Consider the following 10,373-nt stretch of genomic DNA (forward strand, 5'->3'; position numbering starts at 1 on the left):
TTCTGCGGGACGACATCTCTGCTTCAGTGAGCCACTTAGAACACATTAAGATATACATCAACCTGCCATGCAGATTAGGACAGTATTGCATCTTCACGGAGTGGTATTGTTAACAGTAAGGATACTCTCCTCTCAGTTGACCAACAACTTGTCTTCCACATCTAATTCACGGGATCTCCGATCACATAGACTAGGTTACCAATGTGAACAACTCATATTGTGGGTTTCATACCCATCTCCCTTGATGCATTATCTATCACATTACGTGATAGACCCTTAGTGAAAGGATCTGCCAGATTTTTAGACGTTTGGATATAATCCAATGCAATAACTCTGGAGTTTCTCATTTTCCTGATAGACTTTAACCTTCTCTGAACGTGTCTTGATGACTTCATGTTATCCTTTGAGCTGCTCACTTTCGTGATTACAGTTTGATTGTCGCAGTTCATAAGGATACCCGGTACATGTTTCTTAAGAACCGGCAAGTCATTCAAGAGCCAACGAAGCCAATCTACTTCTACCGTAGTTGTATCTAGTGTTGTGAGTTCTGCTTCCGTTGTTGACCTCGTTAAGATGGTCTGCTTGCAAGACTTCCAAGAAACAGCGCCACCTCCATGAGTGAATACATATCCGCTCGTGGCCTTTATCTCATCAGCATCTGAGATCCAGTTTGAGTCACTATACCCTTCAAGCACCTTTGGGTGCCCGGTGTAGTGAATTCCATAATTCGCAGTGCCTTTCAAATAACGCAAAACTCTCTCTAGAGCTTTCCAATGCACATCTCCTGGTTTTGAGACAAACCGACTCAGTTTGCTAACAGCAAAAGAGATGTCAGGTCTTGTAGCACTGGCTAAGTACATAAGCGAGCCAATAATCTGAGAATATTTCAATTGATCTCTAGCAATTCTTCGATTCTTTCGAAGTAACACACTCGCATCATATGGTGTTGGAGAGGGCTTGCAGTCACTATAGCCAAAGCGACTCAAGATCTTTTCCACATAGTGAGATTGAAGCAATGTAATCTCACCATCATCGTCTCTCAACAACTTGATGTTCAGAATGACATCAGCCACTCCTAAATCCTTCATCTCAAAACAACGAGATAGGAAATCCTTGACCTCCTTAATAACATTGAGATTTGTTCCGAAAATCAAAATGTCATCAACATACAAGCAAAGGATAACTCCCTCGCCCCCACCATGGCGATAGTACACACATTCATCAGCTTCATTTACAACAAAGCCTGCAGCTGTTAAAGTTCTTTCAAACTTCTCATGCCACTGCTTAGGTGCTTGCTTAAGTCCATACAAAGACTTTAGCAACTTGCACACTTTTCCTTCCTGACCATCTAATACAAACCCATCTGGTTGTTCCATGTAAATTTCCTCGTCCAACTCTCCATTTAGGAAAGCAATCTTAACATCCATTTGATGAACGAGAAGACCATGTGAGGCAGCTAGTGAAAGTAGAACTCGAATAGTGGTCAGTCGAGCCACAGGTGAGTAAGTATCAAAGAAGTCTTCACCTTCCTTTTGGGTATAACCCTTAGCCACGAGCCGAGCCTTGTACTTTTCAATAGTACCATCAGGCCTAAACTTCTTCTTGAATACCCATTTGCATCCTATAGGTTTGCACCCATAAGGACGATCAGTTATTTCCCAAGTTTCATTCACCAAGATGGAATCCATCTCGCTACGAACTGCTTCCTTCCAGTAGTCAGCATCTTCTGATGCATAGGCCTCTGAAATAGAACTGGGAGTGTCATCTATGAGATACACAAGAAAATCATCACCAAAGGATTTTGCAGTCATCTGTCTCTTGCTCCTAGTAGGAATTTCATTGTTCTCCTCCACAGGATTTTCAAAGTGTTCCATCGAAATGGCAGGTTCAGTAATTGTAACTGGTTCCTGATTCGATGAACTAGGCATCTCCTGATTAGATGAGGTAGCCATATCCTTCATGGGAAAGATATCTTCAAAGAAAGTCGCATCATTCGACTCCATGATCGTACTGACATGTATGTCAGGTACCTCAGACTTTACAACCAAGAATCTATAACCAATGCTATGAAAAGCATAACCCAGGAAAACACAATCCACAGTTTTTGGTCCAAGTTTGCGCTTCTTTGGAATTGGCACATTGACTTTCGCCAAACAACCCCAGGTTCGTAGATAAGAGAGTTTCAACCTTTTCTTCTCCCATTCCTCAAATGGAATTATCTCTTTGTTCTTTGTGGGAACTCGGTTTAGGACATGACATGCAGTCAGTATCGCCTCCCCCCACCATGCCTTGGAGAGACCCGATGTGTCTAACATGGCGTTAACCAAATCAGTTAGAGTACGGTTCTTTCTTTCGGCTACCCCATTTGACTGAGGTGAATAGGGAGGCGTCCTCTCATGGATTATACCATGTTCCGCACAAAAAGCATCAAATTCATTAGAAAAATACTCTCGACCACGGTCGGACCTAACACTACTGCAGGATGCTCCTAACGCGACACTACGATCAGAGACCCTTCGAGAAACTGTGTGCGATGCAATAATCGCAAACGGTGTTGTATGAAAACCGTCAAAAATGTATAAAATGTTTGCGATGATGGATGCATCAAACACGGTTCAGGTTTTAGTTGCATGTGCGATGAAGGGCATACGGTTCAGTTCAATTAACTGTTTGCGATGAGGAGGAACAAAAAAACGGGCAGCCAGATGAAGGCGTGTGCGATACACAGCATACGATTCACTCGGATGAACTATTTGTGATTAGGCAACACAAAAGAAACGGCCAAGCAGATCAAGGTGTGTGCAATATACAGCATGCGGTTCACTCGGATGAACTGTTTGCGTTGAGACATGAGAACAGAAACGGTTCAACTTAGCAAGATATGTGTGATATGCGGCAAACAGGTTTGTAATTAGAAATGTGTGTGAAGACCGATAATAACGCAGATGGTTGCTACTAATAAGACGTGTGTGTTGTGCGATGGGATTGCATACTTAATAGTGACATTAGGTGGCATTGCTTAATGCTTCATGTGATTTTATATTAACGGTAGCGATATGGGCGTAGGGACAGCAGGGGCATAATGTGGTGAGGCAAATGTGGTTGCCGGAGGGAGGTGATACGTCCATTTTGCATCATGCTTTTATATTGATATTTATTGCATTATGGGCTGTTATTACACGTTATGTCGCAATACTTATGCCTATTCTCTCTTATTTTACAAGGTTTACATGAAGAGGGAGAATGCCGACAGCTGGAATTCTGGGCTGGAAAAGGAGCAAATATTATAGACCTATTCTGCACAGCTCCAAAAGTCCTGAAACTTCATGGAAGTCATTTTTGGAATTAATAAAAAATACTTGACGTAGAAAATACCAGAGGGGGGCCACACCCTGGCCACGAGGGTGGGAGGCCCGCCCTACCCCCCGGGCACGCACCTTGCCTCGTGGGCCCCCTGGTGGCCCTCCGGTGCCCATCTTCTGCTATATGAAGTCTTTCGTCCGAGAAAAAATCATAAGCAAGCTTTCGGGAAGAAACTCCGCCGCCACGAGGCGGAACCTTGGCGGAATCAATCTAGGGCTCCGGCAGAGCTGTTTTGCCGGGGAAATCTCCCTCCGGGAGGGGGAAATCATCGCCATCGTCATCACCAACGCTCCAATCATCGGGAGGGGGCTAATCTCCATCAACATCTTCACCAGCACAATCTCCTCTCAAACCCTAGTTCATCTCTTGTATCCAATCTTTGTCCCAAAGCCTCAGATTGGTACCTGTAGGTTGCTAGTAGTGTTGATTACTCCTTGTAGTTGATGCTAGTTGGTTTATTTGGTGGAAGATCATATGTTCAGATCCATTATGCATATTAATACCCCTCTGATTATGAACATGAATATGCTTTTTGAGTAGTTACGTTTGTTCCTGAGGACATGGGAGAAGTATTGCTATTAGTAGTCATGTGAATTTGGTATTTGTTCGATATTTTGATGAGATGTATGTTGTCTCTCCTCTAGTGGTGTCATGTGAACGTCGACTACATGACACTTCACCATTATTTGTGCCTAGAGGAAGGCATTGGGAAGTAATAAGTAGATGATGGGTTGCTAGAGTGACAGAAGCTTAAACCCTAGTTTATGAGTTGCTTCGTAAGGGGCTGATTTGGATCCATATGTTTCATGCTATGGTTAGGTTTACCTTAATACTTCTTTTGTAGTTGCGGATGCTTGCAATAGGGGTTAATCATAAGTGGGATGCTTGTCCAAGTAAGGACAGCACCCAAGCACCGGTCCACCCACATATCAAATTATCAAAGTACCGAACGCGGATCATATGAGCGTGATGAAAACTAGCTTGACGATAATTCCCATGTGTCCTCGGGAGCACTTTCCTTCATATAAGAAATTGTCCAGGCTTGTCCTTTGCTATAAAAAGGACTGGGCCATCTTGCTGCACTTTATTTACACTTGTTACTTGTTACCCGTTACAAATTACTTTATCACAAAACTATATGTTACCGATAATTTCAGTGCTTGCAGAGAATACCTTGCTGAAAACCGCTTATCATTTCCTTCTGCTCCTCGTTGGGTTCGACACCCTTACTTATCGAAAGGACTACGATAGATCCCCTATACTTTTGGGTCATCAAGACTTTTTCTGGCGCCGTTGCCGGGGAGTGAAGCGCCTTTGGTAGGTGGAATTTGGTAAGGAAAAAAAATTATATAGTGTGCTGAAATTTACTGTCACTTGTTACTATGGAAAGTAATCCTCTGAGGGGCTTGTTCGGGGTATCTTCACCCCGACCAGTAGAGCAAAGAGTTGCTCCTCAACCTACTGAACCTACTGAAAATGTTTACTTTGAAATTCCTTCGGGTATGATAGAGAAACTGCTAGCTAATCCGTTTGCAGGAGATGGAACATTGCATCCCGATTTACACTTAATCTATGTGGATGAAGTTTGTGGATTATTTAAGCTTGCAGGTATGCCCGATGATGTTATCAAGAAGAAGGTCTTCCCTTTATCTTTGAAGGGAGATGCATTGACATGGTATAGGCTATGTGATGATATGGGATCATGGGACTACAAGCGATTGAAATTGGAATTTCATTAGAAGTTTTATCCTATGCATCTTGTTCATCGTGATCGTAATTATATATATAATTTCTGGCCTCGCGAAGGAGAAAGCATCGCTCAAGCTTGGGGGAGGCTTAAGTCAATGTTATATTCATGCCCCAATCATGAGCTCTCAAGAGAAATGATTAATCAAAATTTTTATGCTCGGCTTTCTGACAACAATCGCTCCATGCTCGATACTTCTTGTACTGGTTCTTTTATGATGAAGACTATTGAATTCAGATGGGATTTATTGGAAAGAATTAAACGCAACTCTGAAGATTGGGATCTCGACGAAGGTAAGGAGTCAGGTATAACACCTAAGTTTGATTGTGTTAAATCTTTTATGGATACCGATGTTTTCCGTAAATTTAGCACTAAATATGGACTTGACTCTGAGATAGTAGCTTCTTTCTGTGAATCCTTTGCTATTCATGTTGATCTCCCTAAGGAGAAGTGGTTTAAATATCATCCTCCCATAGAAGTAAAAGTAGTTGAACATATTAAAGTTGAAGAAAAGACTATCACTTATAATGATCCTATTGTTCCTACTGCTTATGCTAAGAAACCACCTTTCCTTGTTAGGATAAAAGATCATGCTAAAGCTTCAACTGTGGTTCGTAAAAGCAATATTAGAACTTATACACCCCCTGAGCAAGTTAACGTTGAACCTAATATTGCTATGGTTAAGGATCTCTTGGCTGATAATATTGATGGGCATGTTATTTATTTCTGTGAGGAAACTGCTAGAATTGCTAAACCTGGTGTCGGTGTCAAAACCGGCGAATCTCGGGTAGGGGGTCCCGAACCGTGCGTCTAGGATCGATGGTAACAGGAGACGGGGGAGACGATGTTTACCCAGGTTCGGGCCCTCCCTATGGAGGTAATACCCTACTTCCTGCTTGATTGATCTTGATGAATATGAGTATTACAAGAGTTGATCTACCATGACATTGCATTCCTTACACCCGTGTGCTTGACGCTGAAAAGAGTTTTACATGAAATGTGCATGAAATGCAGATGGTGCTGCCGCCGTGGAGGTTCTTTGGGCAGAGCTAGTCCGGGCCAAGGAGCGGGCCCGGTTTAGTGATGCTGCTGCTGAAAGGGCATCGACTGAACTGAAGGCCGAACAAGCTGCACGATGCCAAGGCGAGGAGAAGATATCCATGATGACACTCGCTTTGGAGAATGCTACTGGCCGCTGTGAATTTCTTGAGAAGGAGAATAAAGCCTTAATGGCTGAACTGGACAAGGCCCGACAGGAGGCGAGAGAAGCACGATCAGAGTCCAGAGCACTCCATGAGGAGGTTGGGTTGGCAAAGGAGATAGTGGCTGGGAAGCCTTTTCTGCTGCAGACTAAGTTCGGCGACCCGGACTATGCTCAGCTGAACCAAGTGTGGAGTTCTCCGGACGAGTATTTGGACTTGCCGAAGAATTCTTCCGATGCAGCGTGGTATTACCAAGCGCGATCTGGATATGCAACGGAGAAGCTTTTTTGGTCACAGTTTGGTGCGTCAAAGCGCCCGCTGCTTCTCAATGAACAGATGTCCCAATGGGCCGAACTTCATAGGGTATCTGGCACTGCCATGAAGGATGTCATAATCCGGCTGTGGCCAACCGAGCCTGCGCCGAGTAGCTATTTCGGTTTGGTGCAAAAGCTTGTCAATGTGGTGCCACGAATTGATGCTGCGAAGCGATTGGCGTGCATTGAAGGTGCACAGATGGTCTTTGCCCGAGTCAAGACATTCTGGGGAAAGATGAAGGCCATCGACGTCGCGACGAAGGGTCCGCCTGAAGGCAAGGACCGTCCAGAACAGGAGCGTCATTTTGAAGACGTCCTGGAGGCCGCCCACTTGATAGAGGGTCAATGTTCGAAGAACATAATGTTCGAGTGAGGTGTATGATGATTGTAAAAGACAATTATATAGTTAATCTATTTATGTTTTGCTCGAAAAGCTTGAGTTCCTCCTGTGCGGTCGTTTTTAATATAATCTGAAAGTTTTCCAGTCGTCGGCTTCAGCCCCCTCGTAGGAAGTACGGGGGTGTTCGGAAAAGCATTTAATCACTCGTTAACCAACGCCTTGGTCCATGAAGGAGGTGATAATGCGGCGAACCAGGCAATCGGACTATAAGGCGTTATCACTTTCACTTAACCATAGGAGTTTTATGGTGGGGCTACGACATAGCCCCTGGTGTGTATGCGGCGTATGTTGCCTTACATATCTGATCTGAAAAAGATCCCTCGTGTTACATGGAGAATCGCTAAAGATTCCAATAAGTCGTGAAGTGGTTGACCAGCTCTCGCCGCATCATGACAGTCAGTTTTCGGCTTTCTCTACTGAGGTGCTCATCCGGTTTAGGCCAGGGCACAATCGCAGTAGTTCTCCCTTTACTACCCTAGCCGATAGAGCGGAACGTAGGGTAGCAAGCACAGGATCCAGGCAACCCAACTATTGACCCAAGACAATGATTCGGAGCTGATGCATATAAGGCCAAACTTGCGACGCCGAAGTATGCTATGGAGCTGTTCGGACTTTTACTGGCAACTCATTTGTTCCCATGCCGAGCCCCTGGCAGGGTATGCCGAGGTGCATCGGCAAAGCAGCCGTTGAGGCCATACTTATTGTTGAAACAGTATGAAAGATCGGTTTGGATGAGGCTTACTAAGAACGGAGCAATGTGCCAATGATAAATTTATGTATATATATATATATATAAAGAAACCACGGACCCGGCTATTTGACATGCTTGGGTCGGGATCAGAGGAAAGAGGGCATAGTACAGCTCGTAATAAAGAGTGTGGTCTACAAAGTTATTTTGGACCTCCTGTCGCACATCTGCGTCGCCCGTCCTCGGGGAGGGGAATCCTTAACAGAAGTAGCCCCTTACATGGATCCGAACTCCGATAGAGTCCGTTGTAGATGCTGTCCAGCTGGTCACCTGTTCTTTAGGGATGATACAGAAAAACGAGAAAAACAGATAAAAACTTTACAGGAGTGCTTGTAGGGTTGTCCGCATTGTGCTTCCGCCGATGCCCATGGTATCTTGAGCGCGTAGTAATGTGCGCGTGGTGCAAATTTTGCCGGTACAGTAGGTGGGTGGCGGAAGCCGAACTGCTATTTGTGTTCCGGGAGTGGTCGAACATCGGAGGGGAACTGTTTCTGGCCCCTGGTGTTCTGCTGGCGAGCCGATCCGTTGTCTTTATCGCTTGGTGGCCTCCTCCCCTTGTGATCAGCGTTAAGCTTGCCTGCCTGCTTGAAAACCCAACAGTTACGGTTGGTATGATTAGCTGGTCTATCAGGGTGGTCGTGTATCTGACAAGGTCGATCCAATATCCTGTTAAGGGTGGATGGTCCATCCTGGTTTGCCTTTAGTGGCTTCTTCTGTTGACCGGGCTTCGGATTGTGAAATCCGGCGTTCACCGCTATGTCGCGTATATTACTGCGACTATTGTGTTCGGTTCGTCGTGGCTTTCCGTTGCCATCTCAGATTTCAGAAGTGCCCGGGCCGCTGGCATCATTGCTTTTACGAGCAAGCCAGTTGTCTTCTCCCGCGCAGAAGCGGTTCATTAGAGCGGTAAGGGCTGTCATGGATTTAGGTCCTTCCTGGCTGAGGTGACGCGCTAGCCATTCATCTCGGACGCTATGTTTGAAGGCCGCAAGGGCTTCTGCGTCCGGATAGTCGACAATTTGGTTCTTTTTGACTAAGAACCTGGTCCAGAGCTCCCTGGCTGACTCGCCGGGCTCCTGGACAATGTGACTTAAGTCATCGGCGTATAATGGCCGGACATATGTTCCCTGGAAGTTGTCTCGAAAGGTGTCTTCCAAATCTTCCTAGTTGCCAATAGAATTTTCTGTCAAACTATTTAGCCAGTACCGAGCTGGCCCTTTAAGCTTGAGAGGTAGGTATTTAATGGTGTGGAGGTCGTCTCCGCGGGCCATGTGAATATGGAGGAGGTAATCCTCTATCCACACCGCGGGATCTGCTGTCCCGTCGTATGATTTGATGTTAATGGGTTTAAACCCGTCTGGAAATTCATGCTCCATTACTTTGTTAGTGAATCAGAGAGGGTGTGCGGCTCCTCGATGTTGGGTGACACTATGAAGCACCTCCGACGGGCTCCGTTTACGGTGCTCGGCCCCGGCATGGTCGGTTTCATAGCGTCCGAATAGGCGACCATCATCGTCGGTCGGGGTATATCTTCGTGATCGGTACATCGATCTTGTGCGTCCTGCTCTACCCTCCGTGTCTTGGTTGATATCGTGAGTATTCCCCCGAGCTGTTTTGTTTTTGCTTTGACGGCCGGATGGGTTGGTATGGTGCTCTGCTTGGGCTGCTGCTTTGTTTGGACCGAACTGTGGTCGGCGCGCCGCATTGTTCGATGGTGTTGTGGGCTCCATCGCCCTGCCATTGTATTGAGGGAGCCACCTATTCTTGGGGTGGCTTTTGATTGGGCTGCTAAGGCCGTATTCTTCGGCGGCCAAGACCTCGGTCCATCTATCATTGAGCAAATCTTGGCTTGCTTGAAGCTGCAGCTGCTTCTTTCTTAGGCTCCTTGCAGTGGCTATAAGCCGGCGTTTAAAGCGCTCCTGCTCGAGGGGTTCCTTGGGCATGATAAAATCCTCGTTGCCGAGGATCTCCTCTTCCTCGGAGAGCGGGATATAATTGTTGTCCTCTGAGTCCCCATATGTGGTCTGTTCATCAGAGCTGTTTTGCCCGCCTTCCTGTTCCTCCTGCTCGGATTCTACCTCAACAGGGTCTTCATTGTCCGGAGTATCATCTTCTCTGGTGCTGGCAGTGTTTTCTCTTGGGCGATGAGGCCTAGAGCGCCGGTGTCCGGGCTGTGTACCAGGCGGTTTATCCTCGACCGGATCCTCCTTGTCATCGTCGAGAGCTCCGTAAGGTGTGTCTATCATACACACGTCATACCAGGAAGTGCTCATCCCGTGTCTAGCGGGTAGTAAGCTCTGTCCTTGCCCCTCATCGTCGTCCACACCATCGATGTCTTCGGAGCGGGGATCGGGCGTATTGGTTACATCTTCAACAGTGGCTACGAAGTGGGTGGCGGGTGGGAAACGAAATTATCCATCGTCCGGCGAAAGTTCAAACCGAACATAGTTCGGCGACGGGTCGTCTGCCAGGGATAGGTTTTTTAGAGAGTTTAGTATGTCGCCCATGGGCGAGTGTTGGAAGACATCCGCGGCGCTGAACTTGAAGATTGATATCCGATCGAGTTCGGTATATGCGGGCTCGCAGGGTTCGGAGTTCG

The sequence above is a fragment of the Triticum aestivum genome, chromosome 6D (assembly GCF_018294505.1).
Source record: "Triticum aestivum cultivar Chinese Spring chromosome 6D, IWGSC CS RefSeq v2.1, whole genome shotgun sequence".
NCBI classification, from domain to species: Eukaryota; Viridiplantae; Streptophyta; class Magnoliopsida; order Poales; family Poaceae; genus Triticum; species Triticum aestivum.